The sequence below is a fragment of the Neomonachus schauinslandi genome, chromosome 7, assembly GCF_002201575.2.
Source record: "Neomonachus schauinslandi chromosome 7, ASM220157v2, whole genome shotgun sequence".
In the NCBI taxonomy this organism is placed as follows: Eukaryota; Metazoa; Chordata; class Mammalia; order Carnivora; family Phocidae; genus Neomonachus; species Neomonachus schauinslandi.
Window position 1 is genome coordinate 113,284,410 of NC_058409.1, and position 24,479 is coordinate 113,308,888.

Here is a 24,479-nt window from a genome sequence, read left to right on the forward strand (position 1 = left end):
AGACTAGATTTCTTTCTAAAGCCCTCTGGATTAGTCCACTTAAAATGACCGCAGGGAATTTATGCTAAATATGCTAATAGGCAGTCACACTTTTCCCATGCAGTATCTACTCTTCCTATGTTCTTTATGTCAGGGAAGAACATCTCAAGCCTAGAAAATTACAGTCCTAGAAATTGTGTATTTTTAAACTTTTAGGACTTTTTCTTTTTTTCTTTTTTTTTTTTACCATATAATTATTTTTAATGTCCAGCATTTACAATATGAGGGCCAGAGCTTTCTCCCCAACTCAAGTTTATAAATTCTCAATTGGCTTGTGAGGCCAATAGGGATACTTCTTCTTGTCTAATTTGATTTCTGGGAAGACTTCACTCAGGTCCTCAATGGTCATCTGATCAAATGGAATTATGTTCCTCTTCTCCAGCTCTTTTTCATATTCCTCAATCCTGGCCTTTGAGAGAGACAAAGCCTCAGCACAACTTTTCACATCTTCTTTTTCTTTAGCATCCACCTGAACAGTATATTTATCCTCTGGCACAGGAACCTTCAGGGCATTAAACTTCTCAAAGTCATCTACCAAACCAGCCTTCGCCACATTGGCCTTGTAGTAAGCCCAGTCGATAGCAGGTGGTTTCTCAGGGAGAGTAGCCAACCTGGAGGTCAGTGTCTCATTCCAGGATTTCAGTTAGCAATGAACTTCTGGTTTCGGGTTATGATCTCCCAAAAAGCTGCCCAGTCAATGGTTTTTAGAGCAAGCTTTCACACAGCCATCTTGAGATCCTTCACCGACCCCGGTGGCCCCAGGACTTTTTCTTTTTCTAAAAAAGCAGTATGAATGGAATATTCCTTTCTCTTTCCGTTCAGCTTCATTTGGAAATGGACCCCAATAAAACTGTAGTTTATAATTTCTCATTTTTACCATGTATGATTATTATATCTTATGTTCTTGGATTTAAAAACACATGAATGGGGCACCTAGGTGGCTCAGTCAGTTATGCATCTGACTCTTGATTTTGGCTCAGGTTATCATCTCAGGGTCCTGAGATCGAGCCCAGTGACCATGGAGCCTGCTTGGGATTCTCTCTCTCCTGCTCCCTCTTCCCCTCCTCCCCTCCTCTCTTGGCTCGTCCTCTCTCTCTCTAAAATAAAAATTAAAAATAAATTTAAAAAATTAAAAAGCATGAATAAAATGTCTTATGTTTCTTTTTTACTCTAAGTCACCCCCTAAACAAATAAATCCCCAAACTGAATAAGTTGCTTTCTACTTATGAGGTCCTCAACTATGCATCAGTGGTTTATCGTTCCTGATAGCAATAGATTTCCCCAGAGAGACCTCATCAATTTTGTTTCCACCATATTCAATGAACAAAAAATTTCATTTTATAACTTGATGATATTGGCCATGTGCTCTTCTGTGAAAGAGATGGTAGTCAGGGTGGGGAAACATGCTTATCTGGCTGGCTGGCTGGCTTGCTGATGTATGTATCTACGTTATGTTATGTATGTATGTATGTGTTTGCTTGTTTATTTGTTTATATATTTATATAGTTATGTGTTCTGCTCCCATAATTCCTTTTGAGTGTGTTCAAACATCTTTATAAATTAAAACTTGCAGAGTGCACAGACTGAGTGCAAAATGCTATAGTTGACTCTAAGCCCATTTCTGGAGGCACCAGAACAAGAGCAACAGGTCTGTTCCTTCCCACTTCAAACTTACTGAATTCCAAAAATTGGCTGTTAACAAATTGTAAAAAGGAAAAAAAAGTAATTCTTAAAATTATAATTAGAAAAATTATTGCATAAAAATTATTGTATATACTTTAAATATTCTTTCATCTAAATATGCTGAGAACTTGGTATTTATTAGTTAGTTATTTATCTTTGTGATTTATGGTTGCTATATGGTAAAGAACGTCAACAACTAAATCCAAAAGAATGAAGTCTTAACACAGTCTTATAGTGATTATTTGAGAAAAAAATAGTATTTTTAGTATGACAAAAATCTATGAATCAATAAATGAGATTCTTTCTGCTTGATTCCTTGAATTATCAGTCTAATATGCTATTTATCTGAGAAATGATAGCCATTCTCATCAGTCAGCTAGAAGTTAAAAAGGGTTTGAAGAGTTTGGCCAAGTGTTGCATTTTGTCAATGTTTGCTTTTTCGTATCCCCTCTTACAATATTAATATTTAAACAAATATTCAACATACTACTGTAATATTCCCCATCTATGTATATGTTGGAGTCAATTAAAACATAATCTAATATAATGTCTGCATGAGGATTGGATTTATAATTTAATTGTGAGATTTTAATTCCTTATTGGCCAGAGCATTTCCAAGGTATTAATATTGAAGTTTTCTTTAACCAGAACACCAGTGCCATAACCAGCTTATCAGGGTGATTGAGAGTTAAAGATTGTGCATACATGTCCCTGTTTCTTCACCAGGGTGATTGAGAATTAAAGATTGTGCATACATGTCCCTGTTTCTTCACCAGGGTGATTGAGAGTTAAAGATTGTGCATACATGTCCCTGTTTCTTCACCAGCATCACCAATCCAACCATACAGGAGAGGTGCAATCATCCTCTTGCTAAACTGGTTTTCTGCTCCACTCCATTTTCCTAGTATGTTGCAAGGCCTTGTAGATGCCTTCTGTGTTTACTCCATCCCTTACTGTATTGCACAGGCTTCAGTGTCCCCATACAAAAAGATCCTTGTGCCTTTTGCTCCTGTGACTGTTGCTATGGCAGCTCTTGTTTTCTGAGCTACACACACTCCACTTCATTTCTTTGCACAGTACTATGCATGATATTGCTGTATTGAATTCAAGTTTGTTTTCTTTCTTTGTTGAATTAAACTGCTTGTACATCTAAACTTTCTTCTTTTTCTTTTAGTTTTCTTTCTGAATTTGGCAATTATTTTCAAGATTGAAATTTTGTATCTTTTTGGGGTTTTTTTGTTTGTTTTCTTCTGTTTTATTAAAGGACATATACTTGTAAAAAGTATCTCACCTCATCAGGGCTCTAAGCCTTATCTCATTCCCCTATGTGGTATTTAAACCCAAGGTCCTAGGTTCCCCTAATTTACAACAGCTTCAGGTTGCCATTTTGATGGCCATGCTCTATGTTGATTTCCTGCCCTTGATAATTTCATACATTTAAAAAGGATTTTAATAATTTATACAGCCTGTCATTTTGGCAGAAATGAGATCTCCCATTCCATTTTCATCTCAGCCTTGTTTTCCCACTAGATTTTCAGGTCCTGTTTTTGTTTAGATTTATTTATTCACAACCTTTTGCATGTTATTTTGTATTCTTATAATTCTTTTTCTTTTAGGTTTTGTTTTTTTTGTAGTAGAATTTTCTTTAAGTTTTCAGAATATTGACCCATTTCCTTTAAATTCCACTTAAGATTTTTCTAAATTAAGATTATCTTGACTGGGAACAACAGAGATGCAAAATAATATTGTCTTAAACAAGATAATGTTTCACTCTCCTGTTAAGGTCTGGAGTGAGTGGTCTAGGCATGGCACAATAATTCTCTTCCAAGAGACACTTGTTTCTTCTTGTTCACCACTTCTGGCACAAGATAGTGGTTACTGCTCCAGTTACCCCTTTCAGTTTTAGTCCATAGGACAGAAAAAGGGACACAGAATTTAAAAAATGTGGACAAGGCATACACCAGTAATTTTATTTTTATTTTTATTTATTTTTTAAAGGTTTTATTTTTTAAGTAATCTTTACACCCAATGTGGGGCTCGACTCATAACCCCAAGATTGCATGCTCCACTCACTGAACCAGCCAGGTGCCCCCATACAGCAGTAATTTCATAAGAAATGTTTATAGAAGTGGCCAAATGACACTTTGGTGTACATATTATTGACCTAAACTTATTCATACCTTGCTGCATGGAAGACAGGCAGATGTACTCTTTATTAATTGTCTAGATAAATATCAGAATTCTATTACTGGAGAAGAAGTAAAAAAAAAACGGTTTTGGAAGTAATAGCTTTCTCTGTCATATTACTCTTATGAAAGTGAGTGTTTTCAAAGAGGAAGAGTAAAGGGCTCCCTGTTAGCCCAACTCATGACATTCTGAAAATACATCTTTAATGTCTTCTAACTATGGGCCCCCTTCTTATTTAGGTAGCATTTGTTAAATTGACCCACAAAACACATGTATAACTGCAATCTTCAGTAAATACTTCCACAAGGGATTTTCCTGTAAATCTTTCTTGACTAACACTACTTGAGTTTATTTGACCAATATCTCCCCGTATTCAGTAGGACACTGATGGTACATTTTTCTCCCTTCCCCTATACTCTACCCTGGCATTAATGTGTTCTGAGGTGACTGAATATATTTAGAGGGACTTCCAAAACAGATCTAGGATAGTTAAAGGACAACTCTTTTCTACTTTGCTGCCTCATTGAGTAAGACTTATCCTACCCTCTTTAAGGACCATCAGTTTGCTTCATTTTTGGAAAAAAAAAAAACAGACAAAAATAAACATGTTCAGCTACAAATTGAGATTCTCAATTCATATCTACACATCTTGTTAGTAGGAAACTCTTCTAGATATACCGGGCTCATAAACCTTTTTTCCAAAGTTTTAAGTAGTTGAAACTTTTATGTCCCTTTTTGAGTGTATTCTGGAAAGTAGGGAGAGACTATGTTTAGCCAGACACAATTTAAAAAGGAGATTCTCAATTTTTAATTTTTTTAAAAATAGGTGATCTATCAATGCCTATTAATAGGCACTAGGTGAAGTACTTTATATAAATTATTCTTTATAATCCTAACATAACCATCTATGGTAGGTACTATTATCATTCTCATGCTAGAAGTGAAAAAAAAAAAAGATGTAGAGAGATTAACTTGCTGAAAACCACAGAGCTAATAAATAGACCAATTGCCACTTATTCCAAAGAGTTTGGAGTCCAGTCTCAATAGCCACATGATCTTGCCTCCTTTAATGAAATGTGATTATTCCAAGGCCTACAAAATAATAATGAGAGTTATTCATATATTTTAACATATTCAGTATCAGAACCATAGAGATTAACATGTCATTATTTTCTAAACTTATATAATATGTACATATTGTACAATATGTACAATATGTACATATTGTAATATGTAATGAAACCTGATGTTTACTCAGCTTCTTGGCTCCAAGCAGGGAAAAAAAAAAAAGAAAGAGCCTTTCAGTTTTGATTAGTCAACTAGAGTCAGCTTAAAGAGAACATCTACTCAGGGGGCATTTTTTAATGTACCATCTTCAAATGATTTAATGTGTTTTCCATGATTATCTTTGACACTCTGAATAATTAACAAAGACATTTATAATTTTTGAAAGGGTTAGGATACTTTTCTTCCTAGATGATGAGAAAATTTGAAAGACTTAAAATTATGACTGTCATCTGACTGGTTAGTGACCATGAAGTCATCTATCAGGGCACCATTTAACAGGAGGAAGAAAAAGATCCACCAAAATATTTCTTCAGATATTTAATTGACCAAGATTATACAAAACTTTATTTTTACTTATAAATCAAACATATTTGGAGGCTTTATTAGTCCCTGCAAATAATTAAGATATTGCTTATTAGCTAGATATTTAGATAGATAAATATTAGATAGATTAGATATATATAAAATATATATAAGATTATTAAAGATATTATGTTACTGTTATTATATAAATAAAATTATATATAATGTATACAATTTTGGTATGAATAGGAATGGTTAACTTAATATAATGATGATAATCTTGTTCTTCTGTGCAGATGACACTAAGGATGTTCATGTAACTATTATGATTCTCTTGTCTACAATTTCATCTGTCTGCATATAGTCAGGAAACTGACCTGTTTTATTCTCCACTCTATTTCTTGCATGTCCCTGGCATGTAGTAAGAATTCAGTAAACACTACTGATGGAATGTAGTGGTTCTACAACCAACTATACTTCTTATGAGAAGTATATATTCATGTTCCATCCATATTTATAGAATTTGCACTGATGATTAATTTTTGAAAAATAATATTTTCATATGGTTCAAAATTTAAAAGAGCACAAATATTATGAAGTATCTCTCTTTTATCCTTGTCTCTAAAACTTCCAATTTCTCTCCCTAGACTCAACCAGTGTTATTAGTTCTTGTGTATCTTCAAGATATTTTATGTATTTATAAGAAAACATATTTATATATACTTTAAAAAATATTTTTTCTGGTGTGCCTGGGTGGCTCAGTCAGTTAAACATCTGCCTTCAGCTCAGGTCATGATCTCAGGGTCCTGTGATCAAGCTCCAAGTTGGGCTCCCTGCTCAGCGGGGAGTCTGCTTCTCCCTCTCCCTCTGCCTCCTTCCCCCTGTTCACGTTCTGTCTTTCTCTCCCTCAAATAAATAAATAAAATCTCAAAAAAATTTTTTTCATACAAACCTGGTGGCATATTCTATATGTCAGCATGACTAGTTACAGGTAATAGGATCTAGCTAGGTAGATTAAAAAGAAAGATCCTTACTAAAAAGTATAAATAATTCACAGAAATATTGGGACGTCTGAAGAAAATATTTGAGGTTGAAATTCCAAGAATACTCTGAAAGCCATATCTCATCTAGAACCAGAACTACAAGAGAAAGATCTAGCAGCCAGTTATTAAGCATTATCTATGGTTGATGCAAGAGCCACAGTGCCTCTGCTTGGATTCACATTACAGCATGAATGCCTTACATTCTGCTTCTCACTTTCCCTAGGAAATTTCAGGCTATATTCATGTTTCATAAGATTGTTTCTTTCTTTGTGTGGATTTGTTCTTAGCAAAGATCTAGATGAATACATCTCATTGATAGGACCCAAGCTCTTAGGTATCAAGAAAACACATTTTTCTTAGATTTATATATTTTGTTTCTTGGTTGTTATTTTTTCCCCTTTCCACTTAATGATAGATCTTGAAGCTTATTTTATATAGCATATAAAATATCACTCCTTTTATTGGATACACAGTAGTCCATAATATGACCTTAATGTGGTTTATTCAATCTACTCTAGCCAATGGGCAATTGGGTCATTTCTAATCTTTGCAATTATAAGCAAAGCTTAAGTAAATACTTTTCTATCTACATTACTTTTATTTTGTTCTTGCATTTGAGAATATCTTTTAATAAAATGCTGAACGTGGCATTCCAAACACAGGCTCATATGTACCTATGCTTCTTAACTCAGTAGTACAGAGAAATCTATGTTCTGTGGGATACGTCTTTGATCAATGGGAGAAGAAAGCCAGCAGAGAAAATCTCTCTCCTTTTCCTGCATGGGCTGATCTGAGAAGCCTCTGTCTATGTGGTCTTCTGCAAGATGGTCTCAAGAGATTGAGCAGTTTGCTTGATGCCAGGTGGTTGCTGGTATGCTAAATCACCCAGTGTTGGCTCTCCCTCACTTCTCAGTCTGATTTCTCTTTAACCTGACTCTTGTTGCTTGACATTGCACTCTTTAAGAAAGCACATAAGCTTCTGCCTCATGTTCTTCTTTTTGGGGAACCTAGTATAAGCAAGGAGACATAGAATAAACAAAATATATAAATAAAATACATACTATTTTAGATGAGATAAGTGCAATGTGGAGAAAAACAGGATAGGGATAGAGCTGATATCTGGCAGGTAAACATTAATGCAATGCAATAAATGTCATAGTTTGCTGTCCAAATCCTTCCTTCTGGACTGAGGACTCATTCTCCCAGCTGATGGAAGTGTTGGCAGTTTTGCGTCTCACCTAAATCTGTTTCTGGGAATTACCCTTGGTTGAAGAGTGCCACCTTTCATGGTTATACTTCTTTTCCCAGAGCATCTTGGATCCAATAAATGGCCAATGTGGGGTATAAAAGCTTGGCCCCCTTGCCTCAGTTGTGGACAATATCAAAGGGCCATCCCAGCTTCAAGGTTTTCTATGGGATCTGCCAACACTTTTTTTGGAACTAGTTTACAGTTCAACTCATCCCTTTGTTCAATTCTATTCTATTCACTTTCTTATAGGTATTGCTCCAGTGGGCACTTCCAATACATATCTTGCACATTAATCTCTATCTCAGATTCTGTTTCCCAAGGAATCCTACATAAGATATTTTGCCATGGTTTAATAAAATATTGAAATACAGATGACTACCATACTGTCTAGTTCAGTCTATTGCCCCAAGGGCTCTTCAGTTCTGCCTTGGTCATGCCAGGTGTTCCCCCAGAATACCCACCCTCCCTTACTCACTAGAGGTTCAGAAACTCTGAAGGAGCCTAAAGTAGTAAAATATGTACAGTTGCAAATCAAGATTTGAATGTATGTTTTGACTTTCAAATTCTAAATTCTTTGTAACATCATATTTAGATGGCGGCATTTCCATTGGCATACCCGTCATGATTATGTGTAAATGACAATGTAAACCAGTAAGAAGGCACATTTTCTTGTATTTCTGCAGTTTACAGAATGAAAAGAAAAAGTATTCAATAAAGACTGCTGTTGAAAAAAGTATTTTTTACTGAGTCAGTAGATACTCGAATAAAATATATGGATGAATGGATGAATGGATAGATGATAGATAGATAGATAGATAGATCATAGATAGATAGTAGATAGATATGCATACATAATTGTTGAGCTTTTGATTAAAAAAGAAAGATCTCATCAATTAAAATAACTAAGCATTCTTTGTTGATTATCTACGGGAAAGTATATTTAAGGTGCCATGTTAAAATATTAGACCACAAAAATAACCCATGACATACTTAATAATAGCATTTTTTAAAATTTTTAGTCTTCACAATTTAAATATGGTCAATATTATATAGCAATTATTTCTTGATTTTCCTAAAGCATATATATTAAGAGACACTATGTAAAGAAACACTAACAGAAGAATAAATATCTGTGGGCTTCACCCCCCCCCTTAAAAATATATGAAGCCACTTGTCAAATTCATTGCTAGTAAGATGACTAATTTACTCAATTTAGAGGGCTGTCCTTGAAGAGCATGTATTTCCAGTTTTAGTTTTAAAATTAGAGAATGATCCTTTATTAAAGTGATCATTACAAGACAGTTCAAACATGAATACTTGGCAAAATAAAAAGTTGTCTATGCTGTGTCTGGACTGTTGTTGTTGTTGCTGATATTTACTCGTTTTGAAATCTCAGAAGTTTAGGCATTTGGAGTGACAAGATTTTGCTTCTTTTTCAGATACAAAGCCAACATCAAAGAGTATAATAATAAGAGTGATCAATTATTGAGTGATTCCTCATTTATAGCTTTACAACTTAGCTTTTAAAATATTTAGGGTATATAAAGGGAAAGATGTATAAATTGATACAAATGTAATATTTTATAGACTTGCAGTATTCTCCATGGCATCCCAGGACTAATTTGAAATTCACTGAGTTTAGAGTGGATGTTCTTAGCATTGATGTCACTGATGATTTTAGCTGAAAAGAGCACTAGATTTATGGTATGCTAAGCACAAATGGGAAGAGAAATGTGACCATCAGCAATGCAGCAGGGCGGTTGTTGTCTCCTTGTAATCTTGATACTGTCTTCCAGGAGACTTCTGGTGTTAAACTCCTCTGGAATCAGCTTTCACCTGTGGGGCCTGGTGACAGATTGTGCCAAAGTCTGACACGGCTCCCTGGAGGCTGTAGTACTTGGTCACCATATGGCCTAAAAGGGTTTTTCATGTGTTACAATATTCTCCAGTCGGGTCTCTTGGCTAATCTTCAGAGGACGTTCTTAATCTCATGAACCTAATTATCTGTAAAGAACAGTTTAAGGGGTGCTCCTTAGAATTATTCATACTTGTCCGTGTACTTTTATTATCAGAGGGCATATATAAATAACTCTCATTACACAGTGATTACATTTTGGCTTTGAAAGTATATTCTAAGAAGGATTGAGAAGATTATTCATTTCCATGGTGATCTCTGTGCCCACTGTTGATCATAAACACCAACTTACTTGACTCATTCATATTTTCAGAATACCTCAGCTTTCACATACTTGTTAAATGTTCACGTTTCACCTAGATAAAAAAGAAGCCATATAGAAATGCTGAATTCCTACTAGACACCAATATAAAACAAGTGCTTTTAGAATTTTATAAAAATAATTTGCTCTCATGTTGTATTTCAGAAGCATATAAATGGGAGCTGTGTGGTTGATTATATTTTAATCTCTTCACAACTCTGCTTTTATTATCTTGTTTTGTTTTGTTTTGTTTTTTTAAATAACAAGCCTAGGCTCTAAGGTGATAGTCTTTTTACAATATTCATACATGAGGCTGTGATTCCAGTTTAGCTGTCATAAACTGTGTTATGTGAATGAAGAGGGACTGAGCTAACATACCGCCAAGTTCCGTTATTGAGAAGGGTATGTTCCACCCCATCATGGATAATCACATTCCATGCAACAACACTATGGCAAATGACCCTATTCCTCAACATGCAAATGTTCAAATAGTAAACAGACAAAAAATAAAAATATCTCATTGATGAAATACTCAATTTAAGTTTATGAAAATGTTATACAGAGTTAAACTTGCAACAATCTACTACTCTAACAGATATGCACACAGTATACCATTTCTAATAAATTTTGATCTCTAAAAATGGGTTCTTATTCTTGTGATGATATTTTGGACTGAGTGATAATTTAAATCAAAACACATCCCAAAAATAAAATCAGGTAAAATGTTTAATCAGGTGAAATGTCAAATAGCAAATAGTTGTAATAAGCTAAATGCCTCTAGTAGCCTTTACACTGAATTTAATAACCATTATTATTACTTTTTGCATCTAATAACTGGTCAGGGATTAGCACTTTTAGAAAAGGTTATATTAAAAATTAGATCTTCAACTATTTGGGCTAAGAAATATGCTGGAAGAAAATACATAGTAATAAATCAGGTTGTGCAACAAGTAAACTTTCAAAATATTATCTTAATAGCTAGACAGCCACAAACAGAACAGTTACATCAGAGATTCCATTGGATGAAATACAGAATTCAGACAGGAGAGCAGTTGGTAACACTTCTGGGACTAAATCACTCCAGACATCGCTTAGACACATTGTCCCACCTCTACTCCTTTAAATGAACCTTTAATAGGTTCATTTGGTAATGGGCTGGAAGGGGAGAAAAGTCCTAACCCCAGCTGCACTGCTCATTCACCTGTGCAAACAACTTGAACTCGACTTCTCTCCAAATGGTTTCCTAGTAATCTTCCCAATGTACAGCTGCTATATATAAAACATGAATTATAGTAGAGAAGGTCCTGCTGTGTTGTGAATCACATTGCACTCGACCACACTTTAGCAGGTTGTGGGATGAAAAGAATAAAATGTCTGCAAAAGCCTTGTTTTTTCCCCTTTTCCAGCTGGCAAAGTCAACGCATGGCAGCTTCCCGGAATGCTTTATTCTGTATCCAGCTGTACTAGTTATGACCTGTCCCATTCCCTTGCCATCCTTTAGTATAAAAATAAATGGTAAGAGCATCTTTCATTTTTTGAGGCACTGGGGGCCAAATCAATTGCCTAATCAAGTGAAAACAAAACATCTGTGATGTATGAAAGGGAGGGTGGCTTTCTCTGGAGATTTTTATAAACTGATTAAGTCAGGGCACTGCTAATCCTCTATCCTGCACTTCAGATGTTACATTGACAAGGAAGATTAGAATGAAAAGATAATGGTTATGTCACCAGCATGCAATAAACAACCTGTGAAGAGCCAGCAGAGGTTCAGAAATGTTCCCATTACAAATGTAAATGTGAACTTTAGCAACTGGGCTGGAGAACACTGTGAGAGACTGCCTGCCTCTGTGTCAAGAAGATACAAAGGAGAGAAAAACAGAAAAAGGAGCTTATTCTAATATCATAAGACATCAATTCCCAAGTGCTTATCATATTAAGTTTAGGATATGTGAATTTGGCATGATAACATCTGTGCTACTTAATCATAGAGTTGTTTTGGACATTAAATTAGATATTTTGAAAGTGCCTTTTACAATTCAGAGGAGTCCCACACAACTGGTGGTTGTAAATTGACAGAATAGTGCATGAATGAAACCAAGTTCTAGAGAAAGTTATCTTTAAAGAGTAAAGCTCTCATTATAGTTATTCACAGGATCCAAGTTATGCATTAGAAGGAATCATCAAATAAATCAGACATTAGGGTTGTGGTTCACACATACCCGTTTATCCACAGACCTAAGTACATAATGCTCTGTACACAAATTCTTCAGATAGCAAAATTCGTTTAAATGCTACTTCCATATTAGAAGAAGTTACTTCTACCTTTTAATTCTACATACCAGATATATAGGAAAGATGTTAAGTTTTTAGAAAAATTTTAAACTTGCAGCAAGCAAGAAAATATGATAAGAAAAAAATGGCATTATTATTAAAAAATCAGTTGAAATGATTACATGCATTCTGGTAAAGGGATATTTAAAAGTAAGTGCACTTTATTTTTATCCTGTGCTAATTTATGACCTTTTCTGGTCATCCAATATTGAAGGAAATATGGAAGTTAGAATTGCTGACATACTAAGAACAATACATATGATGGAAAATGATAAATGTTGAGAATTACAGATATTTTACTCAGGTAAAAAGATGATTTAGTGTGAGGGGACATGAGGATTGATGTTATTTTTCCTATGTTTGGGAACTTTACAACTAGGTAAGAAAGAAACACAAGTAAATACGTAATAATGACACAAAGAGTGCTATGGGAGGACATAGGAGAAACAAAATAAGAAGGGATGGGAAGACAGGAAAGGAAGAGATGATGTTTGATGGATAGTATTTGAATAGGAAGGAAAATTACTGGAGCAAAGAAGGTGGGGAAGCATTTCAGACAGAGACAGTAACATATGTGAAAACTTGGATGCGTGAGATGTCATAACTCCTTTAGTAGTTCAGGGTGATTGGTTCCCAGGGAGTGAGGAGGAACCTCAGAGAAAATAAGGCTGAATACATAAGTAAGGGTCAGATCTGAAGAGTTTTGTTTGCGTGCTATGGAATTTGGACTTTTGTTTAAAGATTTAGGTATCATATAGTGGTAAACCTATAGTACATACTTTAAAAGATTCATTGCATGAATATGTGAAAGGTTCTTGATGACATTTGGTCAAATGTGCATTTTAAAAAAGATCAGTCTGTTAGCATTGTGAAGATGGGATCAGAGAGTTGACGTTCTAAGGCAATAGGACCAGTTAGGAGTCTGTTGCATGATTTGGCAAGGAATGATGAGGACTTGAACCAATGAAGAGGCCATGGAGTTGAAGTATAGTCACTGATTTAACCTGTATAGAAGGTTGGAATCAATAGGGTGTGAAGGCAGATTACATTGGAGAGTTCAGGGTTCAGTGACATTTTGATACACACACACACAAACACACAACCACACATGCTTATTCTAGATAGATACAGCTTCTCTGGGCTGGCAAGCAAGAGATGACCCTGTGAAAAAAGGTAGGGTGTCCTTTCCCTCTGCTTGATAGACCACATACACCTAGGACACAGGACTTGGAGAGCAGAGGGTAGACTAGGTTTCAACCCATACTTGTCATCTTGATTGGACACCTTTGTGTAGTACACAAACTGTACAATCTTACATAACTGTCTTAGTGGGATTATTCTCAGATTTCTGACTTGAATAACTTCATCGCTAGGATGCAATCCCTGAAGGAAGAAAATCATATGCAAGAGCAAATGTTGGGGGAAGAATGATGTTTGCTTTAAACTTGAATTTGGTGTGTGGGAGGACATGCAAATGAAGATCTCTAGATTTCCACTCAAAATATGGGTTTGCAGTTTAGGAAATTGACTTGAAATTGTGAATTTATAAATGGCAGAGAATTACTTGGGTGAGGTGGTTCCAAATTTTCTCTTTAGGACTATCTTTGGAATGACAATGTAGTTGGAAGTGGAGGGAATGGGCGTTTAGAGATTATGGTGTTTGGAATGGTCAAAACCAAAAATGAAGCAGTAAGTACCATAATCTGGGGTTAAGGAAGGTCAAGGTCAAAAGGGTTTTAGAGGGCACCTGGGTGGCTCAGTCGTTAAGCTTCTGCCTTTGGCTCAGATCATGATCCCAGGGTCTTGGGATTGAGCTCCTCATCGGGCTCCTTGCTCCACGGGAAGCCTGCTTGTCCTTCTCCCACTCCCCCTGATTGTTTTCCTTCTCTTGCTGTGTGTCTGTCAAATAAATAAATAAAATGTTTTAAAAAAAGGGGTGTTGGTTTAGAGGATTTACCACCTAAGAAGTAATTGTGACCTGCCTAGGCAAACAAACAAAAATTTAGTGTGATGATAAAAGCAGTAGGTATGTTGGAGTGAGTTTATTTTTTTATTTTTTGTTTATTTTTAAGTGTGAGAGTTCAGATTAACCTGTATCTTAAAAGTCTATTTTTCTTCATTCCTTTGTATTAGCAATGTGCATTAAAGCATTATGTATTAAAACAACAGTAGCATGCATTTATTAGAACTTTCTCTTTGGTTTTGCTTTATATATTTCAGTAACAGCTAAATGATAGAAAATGGCCTTCATTTTGGAAAAGCAGCAATAAAATCATAAAATAATGTGGGGATATTTGATATTAAATATATCTTCATAAATTTATGCATTCATTAATCGATTCTGTTCCACTTATTTATATATTTATGTGACTTAGGAAGCAAACAAGTGTGTAAGAATGGTGTGATAATCAGCCTTCAAGATGGCCTTCATGTGATATTCACATCCTTATGTGGTCCTTTCCTACATTGTACTGGAGTGATCTGTATGACCAATAGGATGTGTCAGAATTGTGAAATGTCATTTTTGATATTAGGTTACAACCCATACTTGTCATCTTGATTGGACACCTTTGTGTAGTACACAAACTGTACAATCTTACATAACTGTCTTAGTGGGATTATTCTCAGATTTCTGACTTGAATAACTTCATCGCTAGGATGCAATCCCTGAAGGAAGAAACACCAACTATTTTGGTGTTCTTTCTTTCTTGGATTACTCCTCTGGGAGATGCTACTTACCATGTCATGAGCAGCCCTTTGATGAGGAACTAAGGATTACCAACAACCACTACTTAGCAGTGGATCCCCCATTCCTAGTTGAACTTTTGTATGGTTGGAGTCAGGACTGACAGATTTGCTACAACATCATGAGTGACCCTGACATAGAACCATCCAATAGAGCTGCTTCCAAATCTTTAAACTTCAGAAATTACGTAAAGTGACAAATATTTGTTGTTTTAAACTATAAAATTTTGGAGTAATTTGTATATAGCATTAGATATTTAATACATATTTGGATCATCTCAATTTTGATATGTTTATAAATTCCTTTCTTAAAGAAATAAAATCTAGATAATGCATAGAACCTAGATATATTGTACATAATTATTTTTTATTCAATTTATGCTTAAAGACTAAAGCAAATTCCTTTTTTCCCTGACAATTCTAAGACTTAGATAATTCAATTTAAGGGATTCAAGTTAGTCAGCCTGCAGTATCTTAGTTTTTTTTTTTTTTTTTAGGATAGATTATTGGAAGTGCTTCCACAATGATCTAGAAGTTAGAATTCTGAAGAGTCTCCTTCTCCACATTGGATGTGTGTGATATTCTTCCTGATCATCTTCTCTCCAGGTTTGTGAATGGCACTGTACATTCAGGATGGCTATGAGGTTAGGAAGGGTGGAGGCAGTTTCAAGCTGATGTAAGCACAGGAAAGAAGGGAATTCCCTCCACACTCTTTCCCCTTCCACTGACCCTTCTTTCTAGACTTTCTTTTCTTTTCCCTTCTTTTTCTCCTTGCCCTCCCTCCTGCCCTTCTTGGTCTCTTATTATTCCCCTCCAATTATATAATATTTATGGAGTGAAGTCAGGAGTGCACCGCTGCTATTCATGCACTTACAGGTGATCAATGAAGATACCATGAGAAGGCACTAAGTCTGGCTCCCCTGGCCTTTTCAGTGAAGCCAGCCACTCTCAGAACAGGGAACCAGGACTTCGGGAGACATTTTAACCTCTGGGTGGGAAAGCAAACAAACAGATAAATTTTTATATGGGTGCATATATGTAATATACATAGACATATATACACAGACATACATACTCTGACACATGTATTTCTATATCATTAGCTTTCAGAATACTTTCATAAAAATATAAAAATATGCAAAAATTACATGACTTGATATAAAGATAAATGTACCATTTTGGTTAATTTGAATTTATAGGACAATATGGGCTACCTAAAGTTCTTATCAAGCTAATTGTATTTTGCCAAAAAAAAAAAAAAAAAATTCTTTCTGATTGGTGACTTGGGTTAAGTACAGTTTTTAAATGCTAGGTTCAAATCAATGCAAGTGTATCATTTGCAGAGTAATTCTCAACTGTTATAAAAATTATGTCCATTATGCTACTTGCTGGGATTCTAGTAATCATCTAAATTCCATAAAACTTAAATTTTCAAATTATCCTCAGTAATTTAAATGTGTTATTAGGCCTTTCATGAAGCATTTTTCTTCTCTGAAGAAAACAAGCTAAGTTTCTCAAAAGCACTGCAGGATAAGTTATAAGTGACTTTCACTTGTAATTTGCAGATGCTGTAATAGGAATTTTCCTTTTACCACCATCTAAGTTCAACTATTTTGCATTCTAATTTGCAAGTAAAAAGTTTAAACTTGGTATAGAAGTTTGTGAGAACTTTAAGAGATTTAAGGTATATTTTTGCAAAAGAGTCAGAAATTGGGCATGAAAATGAGGATATGATTTCTGGAAAAAATGAAGAATATATAGAAAGGGATGAGGGAGTATAAATATCTTCTATTTGACATGTTACCTTTTAGAAGCAGAAAATGACATACCTTGGTATTTGCCTAAGTCATATAACACAAGCATATTTTAGGTTCTGACTTTACTTATTTTAGTAAAAGAAATGATGAATATCAATAGATACCCTATAGAGGGAAAATAATATCCAGATTTCTGTCCCTTGTGATGTTGGTGATTCAGATGTGACATTTGAGACAGTGAGCATCCTAGTGTTATCAAGAAATGCTATATGGCTAGGGATGTTGTCATCTGGATAAAACATATACCAACAACATGGCATTACTGCTCAACCTTGGGGAAAACTGATTCTCTTCACAAGAGTCACAGAGAATCATATAACAAAGTTGAATAAAAGAACACAGCTGTCATTTTGATTTGAGTCTTTATTGCCATGTAGAAATAGATTACTTATACATCAAATTAGTTATGTTCAACATTAACAGCCCTTGAGTGAGCATGAAACTAAGAATTAGTCTGACTGAATTGTTTACACATCTCAAGCAATAATTTAGAGTACCATAATAGATTATTTCAAATGCCTGATAATTCAATGAACAGTGAAAATTTCATAAGAATCATAAATGTCACAATTGGAAGGGAACATATATATTCTCAGGCCTAGTTCCATCATTCAGGTGAGGAAACTAAATCTGAGTTGTGAAATTAATACTGTAAGAACACATGGCTAAGGAACCATTCAGAGTCACCTTTCAGATCTATCTTGTGCCACCTGCAGAGAGTCCCAATTTCTTTGGAAGAATCAAAAGCCAAAAAAAAAAAAGCCCATGGGATGAACATGTAAACCATAGAAAAATAATATATTTTCCTCACACCAGTCTAATCCTTTCTAAAAGTAGGTAGGATACAAATCATATATAAATACATAATTTATATACACTGCATAGACCAAAATAAAAATCTCAAATTAAAAATGCTATTGTCATATTAAAACTCAGAAGGCTTTAAAAAGCTGACATTTTCTTTAATTAACAGCTTCTTGAATTTGACAAACATAAAATTTATTGTACTGCCAGAGAGAGGTATTATAATGTAGTGATTTAAGACTCAAGGTTTAGAACCAGAGCTTCAGGATTCAAGTCCAAGGTGACACAAGACAAGGTGATATATCTTGGGAGAAGGTATGGAAACTTTCCTCTTAGTTTATCTTTTCTAAATGGGGCAAGTAATGGTATTTGCCTCATAAGGTTGTTATGGGAAGTAAGAAGCAGATGTCCAAGTATGGCATGCATTATTATGCACATATTAGCACATAGGTACCAACAAGTTGTTATGTTTTATCACATAGAAGGCTCCTTATAATCACTAATATGAAAAGCTGTATTTAAAGGAGAGTATTTTTACTTTGCTTTATTGCTATACTTAATCAACATTATTGAAATAATTTTCTGTAGTTTGAAAATATGTATCATTTTGGGGGGAGAAATAATTGATCAGCGGTATTTATCAAGAATATACTTTGCCACAAATATAATATATAATGCAATAATATGATAATATATACTATATACTAATATAGTAAAATGTATAATACAATAAGAAATGTGTGTGTTTGTATATATATATACATATATAATTTGTGTATATATGTGTATGTGCTATGCTATACATAAAGTGTATATATGTATATACACAAACACACACATTTCTTACATAGTGGAGAAAGATTTGTTATATTGTTCTCCTGGAATGCTTTGCCTTTAAAGATAAACTGTAAATTCTGTTGCAAGAAAATTTCCTGAACTATGGGCCATGTTATTAAAAAGAAAATATATGTGAATGTGGGCTGAAAATCCCCCACAATAATTGCCGTGTTAATAATGACTGTATCTATGGCTATAACATGCAATATTTAGTAGCTGTGATTTGGTAGATTAACAAAAGAAAGCTCTAAATGAATCAATTAGGTTTTTAACAAAGGAAATATATTTCTGTATTTTGCACCGTGGCAATTTCCATAGATGGTAGCAATTTACAGCAAGGATTAATAATACAAATTTGAGTTTCCTGGAAGGGGTCCACATGCAGAGTGTTTCTTTGCCACACAGCTCTGACAAACAATAGGTAACTATTCATTACTTTTACTGCATATTATTATTACTTCAGCTTAAGATGGGGACAGCAAGATCCTCCAAATTGGATATGGTCTAAGATGCTTGAAAGAACAATGCTTCCAAATGATCCTTATTGTATATCAGAAGTCACGGTATGTCCAGGGAGAATGTGTAGCTGAAGGTGGGCTGGGAAGGAGCCCCAGGAGAATGCTCCGCATCATGTCGCCCACTGACATACAATTACAAGGCTTTGAATCTGATCCATGACACAATCCATGGTGATTACAGCACTCAGAGAAGCCAAAAGACAGATGAAAATGCTTAATTTGCTTGTTCTCAAATGTGGCAATTTGCCTAATGAATGAAATTGACTTCATAAAATGTCAAGGTTATCTTTTAGTTTCAAATCTGGAATGCAAGCATACCATAGATCCCAGTGCTGGTAGCTCTAATGGATTCAAAGTGAGGCACATGGAGTGCCACATGGCTTCAATTCTACAGAAATTGGTCAAAATAAACAGAGGAGTTGGTCAGCACAAAAGTTTTGTTAACAGAGAATAAGAGAGAATCTGAAATCCTGGTCAACCAAGATTATCTCTAAACACCTGCATAAAAGGATATAGAGTTGTAGTTTATCCAACCATTTCCTCTCATTTCAGCATCTTTCAACAACATATTGCATTGCTTGAGTGTCACATGCATCCTGTGAGAAGTATAAAAAGAGATTTAGCAAGCCTATTTTACATGACAGAAAAGCCCCAGAATGTAGGAGGGAAAATCTTCAGATTTTATGGGTGATGGTAGTGGTGGGGGGGTGTCAGGACAAGGCAGGAATTTTTCAGTTAAGCCAGGGGGTAATTTCTGTAGCACAGGGCTGAAGGTAAAGCACTTCCTGCCCAAGTTCACATATTCATCAGTGGCAGAACCAGAGCTTGAACTGGGACCTCTAGAACTATTCTAATATTCTGTGTAGAACACTACTGTCTTTAAGTAGATTCATGGGCTCTGTGACTGCTTTTTGCTCTTTGCTCTCCAGTGTTACCTGCCATGGTTAGATCCAGCTGGAAAACATCTCTTTATAGAGATTCGTCTGTATGGTTATTGGATCTCAGAAATATGTCTGGGAAGTATTTATATTACAAACTGCATGAAATTAATCTATTATTTTAGAATATACTTTGCAAAGAGTTTAAAAGAGGATCAACAAGACATAGGGCCTCTTTGTAAAATCAGTTGTTTTGGACAGAAATGAAAAGTGCTTAAAATATTAGAAAATGCATCTTAAAAAAAAAGAAAATGTAGCTTATACATTTGGTAAACTGAAGGAATAAGTAAATTAAGAAGTGTAGAGGTGTAGAAATAGGACACATTGAAATGATTGAGTCATTCAGATGACTATCACCTCATCGATTCTTTAAATTCATGAAACTAAAAGGAGGGTGCCTGGCATTCATCAACAGGTAGAGTTTTCTTAGGAATCAGAAAAGATGGAGCCCCAAAACAGGATCCGAGAAGTGATGATGGGAACAAACTTGAACTATGCAGTTGCTGACTTTTAATTTTAATCAGCTAACATAGTTTTTGCATAGACATCAGTTGAAAGCTTTTAAGACACAGAAAAGGACTAGAAATTTTTCATTATTGTCTGTAAACTTGGATCAACAGATAAATACCTAAGTCAGGGGTTGGTGATATCTTTTCTTTTTTTCTTTTTTTTTTGCGGGGGGTGGTGATATCTTTTCTATGAAGGACCAGTTGGTAAATATTTTCAGCTTTGTGGGTCATATAATTTCTGTTGTAGCAACTCAAACCTGCCATTGTAACTCCAAAGCAACCATAGACCTTTGTGAATGAAAAAATGTGGCTGTTTTCAATAAAACTTTGTTTACAAAATAGGAAGTGGAGCTGATTTCACCTGCCAGCCATAGTTTGCTAATACCTAGTCTAACTCTTTATTAGTACTGATTCTTATTAATACCAGAAAGCCAAAAGTAAAGTCCTGGCAATAAGAGCATTTTTTTTTCTTGTACCTCTTATTGTCTTTTTAAATGTCCTATCAATGCCAATATTGTCTATTGATAGAGTAACTAAAAAGCCTACTGAATAAAAAATTGTCAAATATTTAGTGTGTCTCCTCTCAAAATGATACTAGGAATACAGTTGAAAAAGCATCCCCTTAAGAGGTTGCCAGCTCAAAATATTTCTATTCTAAATATGTATCATGATTACTGAAACCCCCCATACTACATTTTTCTGAATATTTAGTAGGGAATTAAAATGATGCGGTCTTTATAAAAACTGGTAGATCTACATCACACTTGGAAAAAGGAGTAATAGCCGTATGCAGTCAGAAGGCAAAGGCTAAAAAAAGACCAGGATTACTTGTACCCTCCCCATTTGCAATCACACCATGTTGAAATCAGTCTACTCATCAGTCACCTACAACGCACCTATGGGGAAGTATGAATATGTGTATAGGTGTGTGTGTATTTATTTATAATGTATAACTTTATGTATAAATACACTCCCACTTGCATAATTGTAGCAATAAGCTAGTTAGACAAGTGGTGATTCCATAAAAACTTTTTCTTGTAACTTTTCTTTTACTGATTTAGACAAAGATGTTGCGAAAAGTTTTATGAAAAAAAGTTTAAATGTGTATTCTGAATTTAGAAAAGAAAAAATAATCTACAATCATCTTAAATCAAAATGTGGCTAAAGACATGCTTCTAATATGACAGTGTAGGAAAAGCGAGAATTAAAGGCTGAAGACCTATATTTCAAAGTATAAAAGGCTTATTACACTAGGTCTGTTTTCTGTCAAATGCTCCCCTATTCATTCTCATCCATTTTTCAATTTGGCATTCCCTTATATTGCCAAAGCAGGTGTCTTGCTCTGCAATAGCAGGGGTATGTGTTTCAAAAGGTCCCACGGGGAATAATTTATCATGCAAGATTACTTCATGACTAATGATGATCTCTATAAACATTCAGGTGCAACTTGACTGCCTGGTTGGTGGTGGTCCAACCTGGTGACAGTCGGCCTGTGTTTTATCTCATCTCGCCTCTCACATTCTCAGCATAGGCTAATATATGCTGGAAGGAAGCACTGGGATGTTATAAATAAGGAATAAAATGATGAATAGAAGCTATTAAATAAAGTTACTACAAATAAAACATTGAACATAGGACTTTATCATCTCTGGTTTTATCAGCGACATAGGAGGTCCTTTTGAAGCTGTATTCTAAACCTAAAATATTGGCTGCTGGATACTATAAGATAACAAGGATCTCATTCCAGCCAACCTTATGATTGGGAATGTAGATGGGGAGGAGGAAACTTTTAAAATTAATATGCTACTCCAGCTAAAGCTTCAAAACTACAGATAATAATGTGTGTAAAATGCTGTGTGAAGTATAAACACTATATGAATTAGCTTTTTTTACATTACTGTAATATTTAAACCATATATTTTTATTAGAAAAACAGTCTAAACAATCTTAGTTTGTCTTCTTCAATTTTAATGGCTAGTCCTAGTCATTTTGAGCTCATTCAGCTGCATTAGCAAATGAACAAACACATAAAGCAAATGTGTTTTTCACCTAAAAAACACAAATTGTATTTTGATATTAGCATGTACAGCCTAAGAAAATACAACTTATGAAAAAGCTTTTAAACTGATAAATAATTTACTTCTGAGCATATTTAAAAAATTGCATTTTGCCAGTAAAAATTTGAATTCTACACAGTTTCTAGAAATGTATCTAATACATTTTAGGTTGCAGATAGATCATGGAAATATTTTAATGACAATGGAAACATTTCCCACCCATCACCTCCTTATGACATCCAGTATAGTCTGGCAACCTATGCAAGCAAATAAAACAATTTTTTTTTTAGTTTTCTACTTTTTTGATAGATGGATTAGTGTTTTTCTATGTGGACAGAATTTATAAGCTCATTATTTCTTCCTTCTTTCCATATAAACATTGAGATTACAAAGCTCTTTAAAACTCCAAAATAACTAGAAGAAATGCAGATAAGAACATTTAGGTGTTAGACTGCCTGGCTGTGGCCCCTTGCTCTTCTCTGCCAGCTCCATTATCTTGGACAAATGACTTGTCATCTCTGTTCCCCCAACTGCTTCAACTATAAACTAGGGGTAACAACAGTGCCCACTTTCTGGGGTTATTTTGAATATTACAAGTAATGCATGTAAAGAATTGGCATTAATTCCTGACACAAAGGATGTATTCAACAATTATCATGTATTAATATTTGTTAGGTGTTAATTAGATGTTAATATTATTTCTCTTCTTTTTAAATATATTTTTAAGTTCAAAAAAAAAATAGCATGAGAACTTGGCAACTGTAATGAGCTGTTGTGTTGCAGCAACCTTTAAACTCCACAAACATCATTAGTGCCTGCTTTGGGCTCCACAGGGACTGCAGCAGGACCTAGCACAGTGCCGGACACACAGGGTGCACCTGTCCAATGCATGAACACATGAATGTGTTAATGAACCTGACCTCGAGGCCAAGGGAAAACAGTGTTGTTTCCTTTTCGGCCAGGAACAGTCAAGGATGCTTCTATAAACTAGGGCAGTTTTGTTTCAGTTGCCTCTATCACTGTGCCCCATCCCTTTTGTCTTCAGAGGCTTGCCCTAATGACTAAACATTCTAGTTTGACATCTCAACACTTCAGAATTCCACTTATAAACTTCTGTGCTGAATTTCACAGTTAAGTTAGAGAACCTGGAATAGATAGGAGATGGCTTAATATATATGTGCAGACCTCCAGAACACTAACACTAATTCTAATAGCATCTAGGCATATCTACTTATATGCTAATTTTATAAATATATACTCGCATTTAATCCTCATACAAATCCTGCAAAGTTATTATCTCCATTGTACATAGATGAAAAAAGTGAACACTAAGAAAGGTTAAATAAATTTGCTGAGATACACAGTTCAATTAAGTACCATAGTCACCACTAATTGGTAATATTTATCGAATGCTAACTAAGTACCAGACACCCTCCTAAGCCCTTTATATGTGCATATTCATTTGCAACGCCATGCGGTAGGTACTGTTTATAGTTGGAGAAACTGAGGGTAAGAAAGACTAAGTAATTGAATGCACACCACACACTTAATGAATGGCACTGCCAGAATTCAAATCTAGGCAATTTCATCCCAGAATTCTCATACTTAAGCATTATGAAGCAAGGACTGCCACACTAGAGTCAGTGTTAAGACGTATTTTTATTTTATTTTAAACCCTATTTTTTTCTTTCATGGTTAAATTCAACCTTGATCTCATTTACAAATGCTATGGACTTTAAATATGTACATATTCCCTAATCAATTCTGGGTGTGAATTCTTTGTAGAGGCAATTTGGAGATTGATTGAACATAAATATAAAGGTATATTGTTTAGTTTTCTTGTACGTTATTACATTTGTTGTTTTTAAACTTAATCTGAAATTAAATCATAATGGCTAAACATTCACCATGGTAAG

The 24,479-nt window shown here is 34.7% G+C and overlaps 1 pseudogene; it reads right to left on the minus strand.

Annotated features, from left to right (window-relative positions):
* Nucleotides 1-292: 292 nt before the first annotated feature.
* LOC110586571 lies at nt 293-768 on the minus strand (annotated as a pseudogene).
* Nucleotides 769-24,479: the final 23,711 nt, after the last annotated feature.